Source organism: Columba livia, chromosome 19 (assembly GCF_036013475.1).
Source record: "Columba livia isolate bColLiv1 breed racing homer chromosome 19, bColLiv1.pat.W.v2, whole genome shotgun sequence".
NCBI classification, from domain to species: domain Eukaryota; kingdom Metazoa; phylum Chordata; class Aves; order Columbiformes; family Columbidae; genus Columba; species Columba livia.
Genome location: NC_088620.1, coordinates 2,050,877 through 2,070,665, shown reverse-complemented (window position 1 = coordinate 2,070,665; position 19,789 = coordinate 2,050,877). Strand labels below are relative to the sequence as shown.

The 19,789-nt window shown below is 45.6% G+C and overlaps 1 protein-coding gene across 2 annotated transcripts in view; it reads left to right on the top strand.

Annotated features, from left to right (window-relative positions):
• The first annotated feature begins 3,418 nt into the window (after window positions 1-3,418).
• DAB2IP (DAB2 interacting protein) overlaps window positions 3,419-19,789 on the top strand; it is a 146,314-nt gene continuing 129,943 nt past the window's right edge. For both annotated transcript variants that reach the window (XM_065035519.1, XM_065035516.1), the window contains exon 1: window positions 3,419-3,880. The gene's annotated coding sequence lies outside the window, so the exon portion shown is untranslated. The remainder of the gene's footprint in view (window positions 3,881-19,789) is intronic.

Here is a 19,789-nt window from a genome sequence, read left to right as displayed (position 1 = left end):
GGTCGCTGGCCAACGGACCTTCACGAAAGGAGACAGAAGTTCTGGAACTTCTCTCCATGTGTGCACAGGACAACAGTTCCTGTATCAAACTGGCGTGGTCAGCAGGACAAGGGCAGTGATCCTTCCCCTGTACTCTGCATTGGGGAGGCCACACCTGGAGTGCTGTGTGCAGTTCTGGCCCCTCAGTTCAGGAAAGAGATTGAAGTGCTGGAGCGGGTCCAGAGAAGAGCAGCAAGACTGGGGAAGGGACTGGAACACAAACCCTATGGGGAGAGGCTGAGGGAGCTGGGCTTGTTTAGTCTGGAGAAGAGGAGGCTTAGAGGTGAGCTCAGCACTCTCCAGAACTACCTGAAGGGCAGTTCTAGCCAGGGGGGGATTGGGCTCTTCTCCCAGGCATCAGCAATAGGACAAGGGGCCATGGGCTTCAACTCTGCCAGGGGAAATTGAGGCTGGAGATGAGAAAGCAATTCTTTGCAGAGAGAGTGGTCAGGATTGGAATGGCTGCCCAGGGAGGTGCTGGACTCACCGGCCCTGGAGGTTTTAAACTGAGATTGGCCATGGCACTTAGTGCCATGATCTAGTGAATGGACTGGAGTTGGACCAAGGGTTGGACTGGATGATCTCTGAGGTCTTTTCCAACCCAGTCAATTCTGTGATTCTGTGCACAGTTGCCATAAAGCTACAGGTTCGTGTAAGGATTTAAAAAACCCGTTAAAGCACAACCCCCCTTGCCTCCCCCCACCTGATATTTTTTTTCAATTCTTTGAAATGCAGGAATGTAAAGACAAATTATGGTCATTTTATGATGGCTCACAGTTCTGACTTTTCGATGTATTCTTTTTAACGTACTGGCATGGTTATACTGGAGTCTTTTCTTCTTTTTTCATGAAAAGTGCTGAAGAATGTGCTGATTCTGAAACCATAACCCTAAATTACCCATTTCAGAGGGATGACATATCAGAGCTACAGATTCACTTCGGTACTACAGCCGCTTGCAGCTACAGGAATAAAAGACAACTCAGCAGCTTTCTGCGAACCAGTGAAGATTTATAAGATACTGTGTTTGTGTATAAAATATCTATGAATTGTGCATTCACGTGTCTTCTAATTGCTTAGATCACAGTTTATGTTACTATAGTGGACACTGGTACTGCCTCTGAGTTTATTCTCTTGTGTATCCTGACAATATTTCTTTGGGAATGAGTTGTTAATCTCCCAATGGTGCGGTGGTTTTAGTGGACCAGCTTGAACACCAAATCCCAGCCGCTGGTTTTAGTGGAGTCGTATTCTCTACACAATAAGTGTGAATCACAGATGCAAATTTTGTACCACAAAGAAATGAAATTAAATAATTGTGCTTTAATAATGCAATAAATTAATATAATGTTATGATTATTTAATAATAATAATAATAATAATGATTATTTAAAAGAGGTGTAGGTTTGGTGCTTAGGGACATGGTATAGCGGTGGCCTGGGCGCTGTAATATTAATGGCTGGACTTGATGATCTTGAAGGTCTTTTTCAACCTAAATGATTCTGTGAAAATGGTAATGAGTAGTTGGCAATTAAACATATTAAACTATGATTAGGTGATTAAATAGTGCTGTACTGTGGCCTGTGACATAGATCTTTACCAAACTATTTGTTCTTTCTCTGCTTACCTCAGCCAACATTTGTATTGTTTGCCAAGGAGGTTTCTCAGTTCACACATGCGGGTCTCGTGCCAGTTAGAACATCACGTTTCCGTGTGGATGGTGTGTGGTGCGTCCTCTGAGCATCGCCAAGGAAGCAGCACGTGTGAAAGGTGGAATTGCTGATCCGGACGGGAGGCACCGGAGCCCGGCTGAGTCCGGCTCATGGTTCTGGCTCTGGAGCTCAGTGCAGGGATCAGAAAACAGCTGTCAAATTGAAGCTTTGGGAATGTTTGCCTACCAGATCTAGATACGCTTCCAGTTTTGTTTTACACCTTTAAATACTTCTCTGGATCTCGTTGGGGAGTTGACGGGCAGCCGTGGCAGATGGAATAACACCAGCCATTGTGCTTTGTCCTGCGGCTCCACGTGGGTTTGTTTGCTTAACCGTGGGCTGGGCAGCAAATCCTGCTGTTAATCCAGGCTGGAGAAACCCTGACGCTTGGGGTTTGGAAAGTAAGATGCTGATAGAGTTCTCTTACTTATTCCAGAATGAAGAAGGTAAAAATTTACTTAATAATAGTAAAAGTTAGACCAGAGTTCACAACGTTGTCTCTGCAAGTTTTCTGTTTTGCAGAGCTGCGATTAGTGCGTAACTCATGGACAGGGAATATCCCTGAAGAGTGTTTCACAGTTCATGTGTCAGGCAGGAATGCAAAGGATCAATTTACAGCCACAGCCAAAGATCGGAACGTGCCGGGGGACCTGGGGGAACGCCTCTCACCCCAAATGCTTTTACTGACTTGTCCGCTTGTCTGACTGCCGTGAGTCTTCAGCTAAGCCAGGGTTAACTTCTGAGTGGCAGCAATAAAAACATTGTAGGTAGGCTGCAGTGAGAGCCGGCCTAGGGAAACATTAAACAGTGTCACCTCCTAGTCTCTTCTGTTGTAAAACCAAGGGAATTCCAGCGTGTTTTGGAACGCTCACCATGCACCGCTGTGTTCCAGCTGAACCTGCTGGGGCTGCGCGACTGTTTGCACCGGTAAATTCCCTTGTTCAGCAGATCACCCTTTGCTGCTCGGCCGCAGCGGTCGCAAGAGCCGGGCATGGAGCTGAGGAGTTGTACTCAAAGTGCTTTTGGGATGCGATGGGTGCTATGGACCTAAGCAAAGAAATTGCAAAGAGTTTACTGGTTCCGTTTGGCCAGGTTTTGAGTCACACTTGGACTTTGCCTGAAAGTTGGGACTTGTCATTAATGTGTTTGTTTCTTAGATGTATTTGTTCTGTTGTAATTTAAAGTTACCTGGTAAACTTTAGACAAGACCAGAGGACACATTAACCTGTTTAGGAGACAGTTTTGAAATGAACTTTTCTTCTTTTTATATCATTTGCAACAGGATCTTTAAATTTAGGCCTCAATCTCACTAATATTTATGTATGTATTCAGCAGACGATGGCATGAGGAGTTTGAGTTATCTGGAAGAGCACACATACATTCGCAAGAGTAAAAAAAAGGCTGTAATGTTATTTTTTAAGACTGAAGGGAAATAAAGCACAGAGATTTAATTCTTATTGGGACTTGTAACCCAAGATGAAGTTGCTCACCACAAATTAAAGATATAGAAAATATAATCAGCATCTAGGGCAAAAAGCAGGTGCATTCGACTTGAAAGCAGCGCTCAGTACCGAGAGCTGAACCGCCTGCCTGCGCCTCTGCCGAGAGAGAGGCGTGTTTTATTTTCCCTGCTTATTCATTTTCTGAGTCATTCATCTTGTGCTGTAGCTATTGAGAACTGGAACAGAGTCTGGGAAGCACTTGGCTTGTGAGCGCTGGCTCCTGATTGGGCTGGGAACGCTGCTCTTGGGGAATAACGTGTGAATTCCATCTGCTCCGAGGAGCCGGGACGCGCGGCGAATGCTGCCTGGAAAGGCACCTTTAGGCAGAGCCGCCCGGGGAGCCGTCCCGCTCCGCATCCAAACTTGGAGCTGCCGCTGCGTTTCCTTTCCGCTTCCCTTCTAAAGTTTGTTGTGTTTTGCTCAAGGTGCTTCTGCTGTGGCTTTTGGGCTTGTTTTGCCCCCCCCACTTTTTTTTTCCTGCATGGGGTTTCTTCAGGGATTCAGCATGCACGCGAAATGGGGAAATAAATCAGCGAGTTTTGCAGCTGCTTGTTGCAGCCCAACAGTTAACATGGAATGTCTGAGTGCCTTTGAGAAACTCCTTCCAAAGATTTGACCTGCCGGTGCAAGGTAAGCGCTGGAGCAGTGGGGAACGGCAGGGACTGAGCCGATGCACAGAGGGGCTTTCTTTTGTTAGGAATGAATCTGTCTCATTTGAAATGTACAGTTGCCTTGTAGCAATGCCCGAGATCAAAGCCTGTGTTTTGTCTCTGTTTCTTTAATGAGCCTGAAGAAATGAGCAGAGTTGGAACAACAATTGTCTTTTTTTTTGTGTAGAAATTGTTTTACAATAGGTCTTAAAACTTTCTGCAGTGTACGTGTAATTGTAATTCAAGTCAGCATATAACTGTATTCAGTTTGCATCTTTATGAGAGACCTCTCAACTCTGGTTTTGCTGATTATGGCATCTCTTTCCGACTGTCATCTCAGACAAAATACAGCTCTTTTCCAGCAGTCTGGGTTTGCAGTCCAGTGGTACGTTCCTCTTCAAGAAAACAAGATGTAGTTTGCGAGCCCATTAAATTCTGCTCACTAACGACCTGCTGCTGTAGATGCAGTCACTATTCCATTCCCCTACCCCCAGCACAGGCCTGATGCCACCGCCGATGGCCGCTGCTCCGTCCCATTACTCTTGGCACATACTGAACTTTTTCACATTACTGTTTTAAAACAGTTATTATTTATTTTTCTGAAGTTATATTGCAGTCGGACACTTCTGCCTCCACAGCCCAAGGGGGCTAAGGGAGGACATACAATATTGATGTTTTACAAATCTCAGCCTTCCTTCCCATGAGTCACATTACTCCACTGACTGTTGTCTGTTCCAAGGAGAAATCTGCAAACTGTATTTCTAAGCTTTTGTTTGCTGAAGGCCTCACTGTAAGGTATTTTTGGCAAATACCTGTTGTTTAGCTTTTGTGTTGGTGTGTTAATTGTAACTGTGTATGTTTTCTAAGAGAAATGTTTAGTACCTGTAAATAGGGGAACAGTGGATTTATGCAGCTGGTACTTGATCTAACCTAAACTTTTCGTAGTGATTCAATTTTAGATAAATGAAAAGTTCTTTCATATAGTATGCTTGCTTACACTCAGGCCTTTTGAGCTGATGTTCTTGTAATACAGAAAAGATCTGTTGCTGTCTGCAGTTTCACTAAAAAAAAAAAGGAATCCGAACAGTTAGCCATCTTTTCACTTAGTCATTTTTGTGGCAAAATGCCACATCATCAAAAGCAATTATTTTAATAAGAAAGAAACAGAGTTTGCTGCAGCCTGGCTCAGGAGGGTGGCTGGAGCCCCAGAAGCGATGGGGGGTGCCGGTGGGGGACCAGGACCCAGCGGCCGTGCTCGCTTGGCGCCGGATCCGTGGGCCGAGCTGTCCCTGTACCTGGCACAAGCCCAGTGTGTGTCTGTCATGGGAAAGCTCAGGCGGGTACCAGTACAGTTACTGGGAAACCCCGTTTCTCATTCATTGCTACTGACAATAAATACTCACTTAGGTCTTTTTAGGTGGAATTATATTGTCATTTGAGGATTTCCCAGGTGCCCTGTCTTATCTGTCATTGGGCCAGACATCATGATTATAATGAAGTAGCATGAGGAATGAATGAAGTCCTGCCCTCCGAACTCCCGAGGTGGAGATCGCATCCGTTCCAGACCCAGTGGAAGGTTCCCCTTCATCAAGTACAGTAGTTACTTGGTTTTTGCATGGGTAGAGTTTGTTTAGGGACTTAACGTTCCGCACTCCAGGGTATTTGTTTCCTTGAAGTTGAAGAATTGTCACTTTTGCTATAGGAAAGAGTATTTTCTTGATGAAGTGGCAACTCCGACCAGGAAACAACATCATTGTGCATTGACAGTTTACTTTCAGGAATCCACACGAATTTCTCTTCTCCCCCACCCCAACTCTTGCCCGACTCAGTTCCCAGACTTTCTCTGGCCATTCGGTCTCCCTTAATTCCCAAAGGACGTGGTTCCCTCTGTGGTGCCTGGACCCTAGATCGGTACCTTTCTCCTCAACTTCAGTTTAAGACAAATCTGACCTACCTAGAACATAGATCTCCAGTTTGCAGATGTGAACCAGGGCGATGAGGCGCCACCACTGATACCAAAGTACTTTACATGTATCTGTGCTAGCTATTTCTGTTGCCTTTTATATAATCTAGTGTTCCTTTGCCAAGGAGGAAAATGTATTAGGAACTATTTTTGTGTTGTTAGGAGTGTTTTTGCTGGCTCTGAGCTGCTCTGAATAGATGCCGCCCCCTGGGATGATGTCATTGCTGCTGGTGCTTGCCAGTGGGCTAGGAAAATGGAAAAAGTCAAGATAAAATCAAGATAAGACAACAAAATCAAGATAAAAGGTGACTATCTTGCCTCCATTTAGGTCAGATGAAGCGTAGAAGGCAGTGTTTTAAACAGGAGAGAAGCATCAATGGAGAGAGAAGGATTCCAGAGAAAGTGGGACAGGCTGGTGGGAAGCACAGCAGAGCCGAGAATTCCCGGTTTCTGCCTCAGACTGTGTGAGACCAGTTTGCAGAGCAGCTGTGGCAGTGAGAACCACCAAAAGTAGGTTTGATTTTGGATTTCTTCATGGAAATGTTGACCGTCCTCCTTTCTCTCAAGGTGTTGAAGCCACGGGCGCTGGGGACCTCTGGCTCTGCCGACCCCGGAGCCCAAACCTCTGCTGGGAACCATCGCGGTGACCCAACGGTTCTGTCCTCCATGAGTAAATATTCATAGGGGTTAAGTTCCTCGGTGAGGCAGCGATTTCTGCTTGCTTCTCCAGTCTTTTTTACATTACAGGGCTGTTTAACTACATTAAGAAATTATCTGAGCTAATAACGTGCTCTGATTTCTTCAAAGGGAAAGAGTTTATGTACAAAGTCTGGTCATGTCTGAGGAAGTGCAGCACATGATTTTACTTGACATAATTGAGGATGAAGGCCTTACATGTTGTAAACTTGCCAATGTTATAGACATTTGTAAATTACCGAATTCCATACTCTCTGCAGTGTCAATGTGTTTGAAAATATTGATGCTTTGTCAGTATATTCACATCAGTCTTGGTGCTCAGGATCATGTTCCTTGCAGATGGATCCCACATCAAGAAATGTTCTTAAATATTTCAAGCTAATTATGTATGTACATATTTTGGTATAGGATAGAGATTAAATATAAATCAAAAACCAACACAGAGAAACATGTTCCCCATTGGATTATAATTAACGTTTTCCTACTGTAAAAAAACGTGTGTCCCAGTAGATGGAGCGTATGGATATTTTGAAACCCATGATGTTGAAGGGTTGAGTGTCCATCTCCTCCAGCAGCTCTGGATATCGTCTCGGGAGGCCCAGCCAAGCAGCAGCGCTTTCCTCTGTCCTCATTTCTAATGAATTAACCCCTCATTTTCAGCTGGTGAATGGGTAGACATGCCCCTTCAGATAAAATATACTCATTTTTCCTCTTTGGCCTGCCAGGGTCCTTACTAAGTAGAACTGGTCTCAGTAAATCATGGTAGCTGTGAAAAGTCTGGACTTGTGGTCATGGCAGTTCAGAAGGAGGAGGAAATAGGAATATGAGAGCTTTGCTGGCTTGGTGAAGAGCAAAGGTTTCAGATTTATTCACAGATTTACTCTGTAATTGCTTCAGATAACCAGTGTCTGTTAAGGTTTGAAGTAGTGATCTTATTTTATTAAATTCGTTAGTATAAAACGGGCTTTAAGCCCTTTGCTGTTCCTGTTCCCCAATGCAAAGTGAGTGCCCTGGAACATATTCCTTTAAGATATTTATTTCGGATGGTAAGTGGGCATCAGTGCTTCATGTTAAGGTCAAGTTTGCCTTTGAACTTCATTTTCCTGATGATAATCTGTGACGTGTGATGACAAAATTGTTTTGCGAATTGGCCTGTCCAGGGTAAGCTTGCAAATATGTTTTTCTTTCTTTTATCTTGTTTCTTTTTTTTAATTGCTACTTGCCATCGTAAGCCAGACGATGCGTTTGATAACAGTCATCACATTTTACAGCTATCGCTATAACCTCACTGCTGTCAACCATCTGCATCACTCCTCATGTTCTATAGAAACTGAAGAGCAAACAAATACATAGTTAATTTTAGACAGCACATCACTCCTGTTAATGCAGCTTTGTGTGCCAAGTATCATCACTGTGTGATGTCTGTGCAAATAAGCTCGTGGAAGCCAGAAAGAATTGACACACAAGTGGATTCCTGAATGGTTCAAAGCCCTTATGGCCGTGGTACAGGTGTCGGGCTGCGGAACGTTCGGATCGTACAACAGTCTGGGCACTTGTGTTGTAACCTCTGCCTGGAAAATTCCAATTTCATGGAGTCTGAACTTGACATCGTCTGAGCAGAGAAGTTGGGTGAGGAGCCGACAAGTAGTTCTTGGCTATACATCTGAATACACCTGGGGAAGCGCTGTGAGCAGAGAAAATGCAGAGCACCCTCTGAACCGAGGGGAAGAGCAGAGAAATTGCGCTTGATTAGAGAGAAACCTGGGCCAAAAAGGTGCAGAAGCACTAGTTTGTAAAACAGCATTCAGAGAAGCCTGTGACACTTTTGCTTTGATTCTAGAAAAGGCAAGACTTTGCAAAGACCGAGAAGGGCGATGGCACGGGTGACACGGTGTCTGTGTCCTCCAGACTCGGCCTGAGAGCGGAATTATGGCCACTTCAATTTGGCTTCATTGGAGTGCTCAGCGTTGATGCTTAACGTGACATCTGTGTACAGCAAAGCCTTCAGCATTGTATTTTTTTCTTCATAGGGAATCCATTTAAAATGACACAGTAAACCTCTCTTCATCTTCTGGATGTTTTGCTGATTAGCATAATTTATAGCTAGTTCTTGTGAATGAGGTGATTGTACCCAGGTGATTGCAAAAAGGTCTGCAGATCTTAGCTTTATAAATATTATTCTGAGCCTAACTTTGTTAAAGTAATTGATGTAACGTGAGTGAGTGCTGTGCAGAGCTCTTCAAATGCAAAGACCACACACTGTGTCATCTTTGGAGCCAATCCTCCTCTGGCTTTGCTTCTCTTAGCAAAAAAATTAACTCCGCGATTATAAAACGTAGCTAATACTTTGCATCTGCAAAATCGGAATCATCTCACATGAGACTGTTGAACCCACGCTCCAAATCCTGCCGTCATTATCTGTCACGCTTTGCCTCGGAGACCTCGAAAACCAACTCTGCAATAGCTCAGCAGATCAAATACGTTCTTACATAGTGAGGTGGTGCAGGAGAATCCTGGTAGGTAGATAAAGCACCTTGAAAGGTGTCTCTGACAATCAGAAGAAACACCCAAACCCTCCTCTTTGCAGAGTTGTTTTCATCCCCAGCTGGCGAGGCACTCGAGAAAGTGAAGAAGAGTTATTCTCTTAGCAGACAAAGTGGTAACCCAGGGTCACAAGGTGAATGGAGCCGCCTGTGACCACGCGGGTGATATGTCAAACACCGGCTCGGGGCTCTCGTGCCCAGGCCTGGCGCCAATTTGGGGGCTGTTGGGCCATGGCGGGTCCTGCCGACACCGTCCTGCTCCGGCCACCGCCTGCCAAGGCTTCTGTGCTCATTGCTTGGGCTCTTTCTCCCGGGTTTGCTTGCTCAGTGCTGCCAAAGGGGCTGGATGTTTGCCCAGGTTTTAAACACTCGGCCTGTGAATTGGTGCAAACCTTGTCAGTTGTGTTTGTACTTCTCTGAAGAAGTTTTGTGGCTTGTTGGCGGGTGACATGGCTGTTTGGGAAGGGGAGGAGCGCTGCCGCGGCTTGCTGGGGAGCAACAACGATCCGACATCATCTACAACTGCCTGCGGACTTGGAGTGATTTCTTTATGTCTTGGAGCAAATCTCTGGAGAACTGCCAAGGTGAAAACATGCACAGCTATCCCCTGTGCAAAGCTTCCACTTCGTGTAACGATGAGAATCAGGGAGAAGCTGGAATCCTTCCTTCTGTAGAGCAGGGAAATAAAGATTTCCAGCTGTTAATAACAACATGTCTAGGATTCTTCTTGTTCGAGCTGGGGCAGAATTGCCTGGAAGTCCCTGGAGAACACCCGTCCAGCACTACACATCTGAAAGATTTGCATCCCAGTCGAAAATATTGCCATTGCTTGACTGAATCTCCAAAAGTAAACTGATTTTTAACATCATCCAGTCAGAGAACTGGAATCTGTAGTGCTGTCGGCCATCACTTTAAGTGTTTTGATAGGAGTATCGTGACTGGAGTGTGTGCTGTGCTCTGCCGGTCCCAAACACCCACTTTGGAATAGAGGAGACCTGGAAGGAGCCTACACATAGAGCAGCTGACTTAAAGAAACTGCTTCTCTGTTGTGTATGTTGCGTTTGGTAAACGTATTGGTGCTCTCTTAGTTGTTCCTTGGTGAATCTTAGAGGCTACAATTTTCCTTGATTTCACCACAAGGACATTGAAGGCTATGCCGTTGACTTCAACAAACCGCTGTCTTCAGTAGGTCAAGGTGGGCTCTACCAGTGGAACACAACAGACTGACCATGAGCTCTCCAAACTATTGCTAAGCTTTTATTTGCTGAATGTTTTTGCTCTCTCTCCAGGTGCAGAGCGGCTGCAGCCGGTGCTGTGTCTGCCGCTGGCCCCGCGGCTGCAAACCCAGCTCTGGCTGATGAACCGTGCGGCTCCACGGGTCCCGCGGCTGCTGCTCGGGCTGTGCTGAGTTACCGCGCAGCTTTAGGCAGCAGAGCTTTACTGACTGCAGCAAATACATTTGCTGCGCTTTATGGAGCGCGGAGAAGCTTGTTTTCAGAATTTTAATCATCTCAATAACTTGTGTTAGGATCACATTCTGTTGGATTCCAGGAAATTAATGAGAGCAATTCAAACGTGGACGTTATTGGGAAGGTGTGATGCTAACAGTGCAGTTAGAAAAGGAGTTTTCAGATCTGGGTGAGGCAATAATGAGGTCAATAAGGATCGTGGAGATGCAGAGTGTGGCTACCTGGGAATCCCCTTGGCATCTTGCTCTTTACCTACAGGGATCCTGTTGTCCCATGGGGGACCAGCTGATGATGATGAGTTGCACTTTGCGGAGGTGAGGAAATGTTTGTAATGGTGATTGAATAGCTCAGATACAGAGACTGTGAAAAGGACATTTTTCTTGTCAAACGATGGTTCTGGATCATTTAGGATGAAAACAGGAATTACAGCCACTGAAGCACTTGCATCCTGAGAAATGAGCAGATTTTGCTTTCAGCCTCCTCTTGCCCTGCCCCGAGAGGAGGAAGGCTCGTCCCCTCCATCGTGGGACTGGTTTGCACTCCAGGCTCAGCCAGCGCATCCCAGCGCCTGGCGCTTGGGTCTTTATTTGCAAGATTAGGCTGTTCTCAAGAAGATACACCAGGCTGAAGCCTCTTCATTGCCGTATCTCAAAACATTATATTAGAAAGCTGTGACGAATGATGAACATTTCTCGTTGCGATTACAGATAAGGAACAGCAACCAACAAATCATGCCACGCGGGCGTGTGAATTACTGAGACGCTCTCTGTAGCCTGGCCAGCAAATCATTAAATCAGGTGAAGATGAGCACCGGGCTGCCCGGATATTCTCCCTTGAGCACAGCTGCAGATCTGCTGTCTGTCCAGATCGTCCCCGTTCTGGGAGTCGCAGCAGTGGAGATGTGGAGCTGGTCCGTAGCCACAGAATGAATGCCACATTATGAATGCAATTTAGGGGGCTACACCTACCACACCTAAAGCAGTCCTCTGAATCCCTAAGCCTGTCAGCTCAAAGGGCAGTAAACCAGGAGGCCATACGTAGCTGTGTAAAACTTTTCTCCCCCCTTTTGCTTGACTTGGGGTGCCTGGCACGCCGTGAAGCCAGTCAGTGGGGAGTTCATGCACAGCGTATGTTGTAATGGGGTTTTAAAACATGGATCTTGGCAGATATATTTAATATCTGACAATTAAAATAGCTTGGCTGACATACACACTGAATATTGCCAGATTTGTATAAGATCCTGTGAATTCCTGACCTGGATGTTCACTGGAGGAGGGAACCCAAGCAGAGGAGGCAAGTGTGAACCAGGTGTGGAAGACAGGACTCCTCGCTTCTTGCCTACTCCCTTATTTCTTCTGAGGAGTAAGAATCTAAAACCTGCAAAATGGGGTTAATCAAATGTTTTAGGATTATCTTAAGTTCAGCTCGCTCTTAAAAGTTGTTCCAGTTCCAGTCTTTATATAATTTACCTTATGCTTGGTGTACTGAGTAATGAAAAATCTAAACAAACAGAGCATTAAGCCTCAATCCTACATGTAAATCTGTGCACATGTGCTGCAAACAAGATAGCACCCGTGGACAGATTTGTTTGTGTTGCCATGTGAGCCAAATGCTATGGTTTTGCTTGTTTTAATTATTCAGTCCTGAAAGAATTTGCTGTGAAATCCCACCAGGCAGAGATAAGGCTAAAAGCCTTGTAATCTACAACTGTACAGGAGGGTCAGTTTATGGCCTGAATGTGCTGGCGAATGGAGATGTGGAGAGAATCTTTCATAGTGAAATGGGATGAAAACCTGTATTATTTTAGTGCTTTTGCAGCATGTAAACTATTTCTGTTTATGGTGAACATAAAGCTTGGAAAATCCCAATGACTTCCCACCCACCTCTCCTATTGTCAATGAAAACATGGGAGTGCTCTTACAGTTTGGAACTGAAGACCATGTTCCTGGGGCAGTTCCAGTTGTTAAACTATGGGGTATTCTCCTGAGTCTGCTCAGGAATCACGAGTAATGCTTTAAAAAACAATAGAATGCTTAGTTGTAGAAAAAATGGCTGGGTCTGGTCTCATAAAAACAACCAGCCAACTTTTAAATAATGTTGGGATACATACTATCTGGAACTCGTACATGTAACGAGGTTACAACATGTGAGATAGTTATGGTAAATTAGTTTAAAGGGAATCCCCTGATATTTGTACTTGGGATGTTACCTCTCTGCCACTATTATATAGAGATTCTCCATCAGATTGCGAGCAAAGTCTCTCTCACCCGCTTTAAAAGTATCACCAACCAAAGAGAAGACAATGTTTAATTTTATTTGTTTTGTTTTTCCAAAAGGAAAAGAAAGTCATGTCTGGGGAAGAAGGGAAATCAAATAAAAAATTTAATGCCAGAGAAGAAAGGCAAGAAATGCAGTTGCCATGGAAACCAGAGCACAAGTAGAAACTTTCCAGCAAAGAGCAGAAACTAAAAATGAAAAAGAGTGCAGAGCCCTGGCGGGTGGCCAGCAGCTCCCACCGCCTCCTTGTCTCCTGGTGACTCGGCGAGATGTTCTTAGTCATCCTCGGCACCTCTGGGGAGTGCTGCGTGCGTTCAAGAGCTGAGCTGGGCCCGCGGGTCAGCGCATGTCGCACAGAATCACAGTGGCAGGCGCTGGAAGGGACCTCAAAGCTCATCCAGTGCAATCCCCCCATGGAGCAGGAACACCCAGATGAGGTTACACAGGAAGGTGTCCAGGCGGGTTGGAATGTCTGCAGAGAAGGAGACTCCACAACCCCCTGGGCAGCCTGGGCCAGGCTCTGCCACCCTCACCAGGAAGAAGTTTCTTCTCAAATTTAAGTGGAACCTTTTGTGTTCCAGTTTGAACCCATTACCCCTTCTCCTGTCATTGGTTGTCACCGAGAAGAGCCTGGCTCCATCCTCCTGACACTCACCCTTTAGATATCTGTAAACATGAATGAGTCCCCCCTCAGTCTCCTCTTGTCCAGCTCCAGAGCCCCAGCTCCCTCAGCCTTTCCTCACACGGGAGATGCTCCACTCCCTTCAGCATCTTGGTGGCTGCGCTGGACTCTCTCCAGCAGTTCCCTGTCCTGCTGGAACTGAGGGGCCACAACTGAACACAATATTCCAGGTGTGGTCTCCCCAGGGCAGAGCAGAGGGGCAGGAGAACCTCTCTGACCTACTGACCACCCCCTTCTAACCCACCCCAGGTACCATTGGCTTCCTGGCCACAAGGGCCCAGTGCTGGCTCATGGTCACCCTGCTGTCCCCAGGACCCCCAGGTCCCTTTCCCCTACGCTGCTCTCTAATAGGTCATTCCCCAACTTATACTGGAACCTGGGGTTGTTCCTGCCCAGATACAAGACTCTACACTTGCCCTTGTTATATTTCATTACATTTTTCCCTGCTCAGCTCTCCAGCCTGTCCAGGGCTCTGGATGGCAGCACAGCTTCCAGTGTCACCCACTTCTCCCAGCTTCCCTCCAGCACCGGGAGGGACGGACAACAGTGTGTGAGGTGGCTGTGCCAAAACCACCCCGTGTGCTTTATCTCGGTGCCATTTCCACTGAAAAGGGGCAGATTGCCTGGGGATGGACAGAAGATCAGGTCACAGTGGGCTTGGGAGACAGAGCGTGGAAACTGCGGCATCTAATGGTCACAAACATCCTGTTCTGTCCGGCACGCTGGGATTTTTTGTTGCTGGTACGTTTAATTCAGTTTTATGCAGTAAAGTGATACAGTAATTGCAATAGCAGTTATTAAGTCAACAATCACAATAATATGTATGCATGCTGAAATCTGTTTTGCCCCTGACTTTCCTGCTGGACTGTACTGAAACTGCCTCACTTGGGCTGTCTCCTTGCCTTGCATATGTCTCATTTAAGTCTTATTCCAAACCAGAAGGGTTTGTGTTTGTTGTGTTCTAAGTTGGAAGCGTTGAAGCCTTGAGTAATTAACTCAAGGATACTTCACTGGGGTTTCCGAGCAAGTAAAATGGATGTAATTTTTTTTTAATGTTCTTTAGCATCTGTGCATGAAAATGACTGTGCGCAGCATTTGCAGAGTATGACCTTGCATTTGTTTTCCTAGGATATTTTTAATGCCAAAGGCAAAGTTTATTCAGCTAAAATAACAAGTACGAGAGGTTTGGCCGTGGTGGCTCAGTTCCTGGGGGTGTAAAAAAGAGAAGAAAATAATGTTCTCTAAGCTAAGCAAAACGGATTTTTTTGAGAGGAAAACAGATCTCAGGAGGAAACGAAACCACGTACAGATTTGTTTAATGTCTGGGGACTGATTTCCGTGGTAGAGACGGGGTTTTTCCGGGTAACAAACATAAGAAGCCAGAGAGCATGGGCCGAGCGGCGGGTTCAGCAGAGCAGGCGCCGTCCGGCCTGCGGGCGGCAGCAGCGCCGTGCGGAGCGGGAGCGCTGTGCCTGGAACTGGAACTAGGCCTAAGCCTAAGCCTGAGCCTGCCCCGCCGCTGCCTTGCCACGGGGAGATGAACCCCGCGGAGTTTCCCTTCTTAGAGCAAAACGTGTCTATGCATTTGCTGGGTTAAAGACACTGTGCTGCTGATGGGATTCACCTGGAGCGAGCCTTGAGCAGATGGAAGACGGTGTGTTAGGCGCTTCTCAGGAGGCTTTCCTCGTTAGGAAAGAACCTGGTGTGATAGGGAAAACTTCAGTCTAAGCTGTATTAGAATGCACGTCTATCTTCGGAACATAACAGTATTCCATTAGTCTGAAAAGCGCTGACATGGCACTCAGCGTTTCTGGCATTTTCAGCTGAAAAGGCTTTCTCGCGTCTTCTGTGCTCAGAGTATACAACAAATGTCTTTTCCTCTGTGCTCAGCACAGGCTGAGACCATTGAAGTGGTCTTTGTTTTCTTTATGGTTTTATCTAAAAGTATGTAATTTCTGTTGGAATAGTCAAAATATTGATGGACTCTGGGGGCTTATTTGTTACTTAGGAATGCTCAGAAAAGTTGAGAGAAGTTGAATAGAGGTGTACACTTAACGTATGCAAAGTAATGCATAGACACCATTGGCAAGAGTGTCACAATACCCTGTATTATGTTGATTTATACACAGCTATGTGTGTTGTGGTATGAAGCCTGTGAGTGACGTGACCTAAACAAAAGAGCCCTCGGGTTGCTGCTAAGATTAGATTCCAGAAGACTGACTGTAACAAGATGCCTTCCGTGTAGTATTACCACATACTGTGTAAAGGTAGCCATGGGCTTCTTTGTTGAATTGAACAGAATGAGCATTTTGAGAAATTCCTCTTCCTGACGTCTGTTTTCAGCATTGCTGCTAAGTATTTTACCACTTCTCGTTTGTCAGTGTTGGCCAGACTGCCTTGTTCAGGCCTAGATCTGGAGGAAATCTGTGCCCCTGACCCTCGTGAGTTCTGGTAGGAGCAAAAGTGCCTTTGTATAATGAGCTGAACAGGGCCCTCCAAAATCCCTTCAGTTCCAGCAGCTCTGGAGTCTGTTGCATTTAGCCTGACACATTAACCAGGGTTCTGATCTATGTGAGACTCAGGAAAGGAGAATCCAGCCTTTTCAGAGGCTGTTTATGGTCTCTTAACTGCTAAGACAAATACAATGTCTGTAGGTGTTTTCTACCTCTCTTAGGATCTTAGTGGTTTTGCATTTTAGCCTTGGCCAGCAAGAATCCCCTAACACAGGTGAGCCTGTGTGCTCTACAGCTTTCTGAGCTTTGTATAAAGCTTAACTTAGGCTGCACACCAGGCCTGCCAGACTCTGCCTAGTTCTGGGGATCAGTGCTGCCCATGATCTGTTCCAGAGGTTTTCAAAGCTCAGAGTTGCAGACACAGGTATTGTTCAGCTAAAGTCCTGACCTGAGAGGTCCTGCTATCAGAGTATTAATCTCAAGGTCTCCTTTAAACATCTCTGTTATTGGGGGTTGGAACAGAATTTCAGAATGCCGAAATGTGCTCTTCCCAGTTTCTTCCAGTTTCTGATCTCGTGGCCTCCACCTTCCATCAGTGGTTCTGTGTGCGCTGCTCTCCCTCCTCATCCTCAGCCGCCTTTAAATAGTCTGTAGGCCCTGGGTGACGGTTTCATATTGTTCCTCCTTCCTCTGCCAGCCGCTCATGGAAGAAAAAACAAGAACGCATTGAAAATCACTTGCTCACGTATAGTTCATAGTCCCATTTTTAAATCACCTCCTGCTTGTGTCACTTGCCAAGTCCATCAAAGCAATAACCTACCCAGTTCCCTGCCCTGCCCACCCCATAGTGAGCAGCCTGCATGGCAGAGGTTGCCCTTAGAACTTCAGAGAGATCTAATCCTTGAGCGGGCATCAAACCCAGCGGCAGTGGAATCAGTGCTGGAAACGGGCTGCACGCAGGAAGGTCGGTGTCTCTACTAAATTTGTTGTGTTGCTATTTTTTTCTCACAAAGGGCAATTCCCTTAAACCCCTTTCCGAAGAGCCTGTTAAACTCAGCCAGTACAAAACTCCAACGTCCTTTAATAGTTTCAGATGTCAGCTCCGTGGCCTCTGACTGTGTGTTCTGCTAATATGTTCACAACTCCCTGGGGAAAGCTAAGCCGGGAATAACCAACGCTTTCTCAAGCCGGGCTTCCTGTTTTAAGGCTCTCTGCGTTTCTTTTCCTACCGTATACATACTTGCTCATCTCCACAGCTCACGCTTCTTATCCTTTTGCGTTGCCCGTACTGAAATGAGGTGTTACCAGGGGTCTGAGAGGAGGGCGCAGCATCGGTTTTGCTGGCTGAAGGAGGACAAAGGACCCTTAACATTTCTCTGCAGTTGCCTCTTGGCTTGGCATACTGTTCATTTCAATAATAAAGTGTTTCCTTTCATTCTCAGTCAGGCCCCTGCCAGAGCTGTAATTGTTCACAGATGACTCATTTTGGCTGCAGGATCAAAATAAGGGAAAAGTGCTGTTTGCAGAGTCTTTGAAACGCACAAGATGGGAAGAGATGTTCATGCTTGATATTTGTACCATATGTTGCTTCTAAATTTTATTATAGAGCCTTTCCATTTCAAAAGAGATTCTAGTCTTGTCCTGGGGATGATTTAAAAAGAAAAAGATAAGTAGGGTTTTGAGTTAGGCTGAGATTAGCAAAGACTGAGTATGCGGTTTCAGCTGTGGAGCAGCAGCCTGCAGGGGCCGGGTGGGAGGGGACAGTCTGAGGGGTCTCTTTCTGTTGTGATGTGTGGATATAGATATAGATGTAGATAGATATAGATATATCTATGTGCATTGTTTAGGTGCTGCAGACTCAGTCGTGACTTTTATCAAAGTCACATTGAACTTCTCATTCTTTGTAGAATTTGTTTTGAAATCTCACGTCTTGAGTTGTAGCAGGTGTTTGCCTTTTCTTTGTAATGACAATGTAATGAATGCGTGCAGAATGCTCCTCATGAACAATCACAAGTATCGATCGGCTCTTTGCTCTCTTTGGGTGTCAGCTCTTTTTAATGTGTTTACTTCAGAGGTACCTGTTGTGAAATTCAGCACAGAGGTCAAGAACAAGGTTCCTTTTTGGGATGGAGAGTAATGCAACGGTGTGACGGTTCCTGCATTGCTGTTCGTGAGCTCTGTCAATTAGGAGCTATTATTCATGTCTCCTACAAAGATTGTTTTGAGGCCACCCAACTATTTTAAATAAAATGCCAAACAGGCACCAGAATACTTGGCCTTCTTTGCACTGGTCCATCATTTTGACTGAGGAATCGTGCAAACCAGCTCAGCCAGCACTGCTGCCACGTGGATGAACCGGGGCCATGCAGACAGGCTGTCATGCGATAGGCGCTCGAAGGAAAGAGTTAACTTGTTAACCCAGCAAAAGAGAGTATGTTAGAAGAATAAAGGTTGTCATTTAAGCAGGAAGCGTTTTTCTGTAGCTTTTCCCCTCTGAAAATACAATGGGCATATTAGAAGAATGGGTGTGTATAGGCTATTCTACATAGTTACTCTTGTGAGTGGAACATCTGTATGAATAACTTGGTAACCGAGTATTCTCATAAAATAGATGGTGTTTCCTGTGATCCACTGTCATGTAAGTCTGATAAGGAAGACGGCTAAAGAACATACGTGCCAAAATATTCCTTGGCAAAGTCATCTGATGCCGAAAAGCAAGTAAACCAAGCAGCTATATTTGTAGCATAGTTTGCAAATTGTGTGGCAAGGAAAGGAAGAAAATAATCTGTCACATGAAAAATGAAGTTTGGATTGTGTGTATATAAATCAGGGATTTGTTGTATGTGGGTAAGATCATTATCAGGCATTTAAAGAGGAATTTGAAGTGTGTAATCTATTAATTAATCAGGAAGTAAGTTTTACATAGCATGTGTAATCAAGTTAATCTTTCATTTCACTTGTCAACGTAGATGCTGCTTTCAGTGTGACGTTATCATGAGGTTAAACACCCCGAGTGTTGACTCCCGCTGCTGTGTAAGTCTCACGTGTCCTCACACCGTGGAACCGACATCGGGAGGTGGGCGCAGGACCATCTGCTTCCCTGGGGCAAACCGGCTCCTCCGCTCAGGAGTTGCTGGTTGTGCACACAGTGACTTACCCGGCACCCCTAACACCTGCAAACCCCTTTTCTCCTCCCACCTTGAGCTGAAAGGACCAGGCTGCCATGGGCAAGGAGAGCGATGCCCGCAGCAAGCTTGGAAAGCTGGCTGGTTTTTTCCTGACCTTTTAGCGCAGCGCATTGGAAAGCTGTGATATTAAAACACCCAATAAATAGCTGCAACTTCTGCTGCTTATAACTAATAAATTTGGCATTGGAAGCCAGGGATGCCAGACTTTTATCAACTTGTTCCCTGCAGCGACACGGCAGCAAGTTTACTGCTGAAATACAAAGTAAAAATCTTTTTAGGACTTTTTTCTTTTGTTGCTGTAAGAATGTTTTGATGAAGGTTAATGCAGAATACGTAGTTTATTACAATGATTTATTATCACATCTAATAATTAGGTTCCTAAGCTAAAGGTGATGATTTTGTAGAAAGATGAGCATGTAATTCGTGTGTGCACGGGCAGGGAGCGGCGTGTGCTGCGGCACAGGCTGCGTTTGGTGTCGGTACCGCAGGGAATTCCGTGTTCGCCCAGCGCCACGGGGAGAAGAGTTGAAGAGTTTCGGTTTGTACCCTGGAGCTGGCTGCAGGCTGAGGTCACAGAACTCCCCGTGCGTCACCTTGGGGACCTCGTAGCAGAAAACC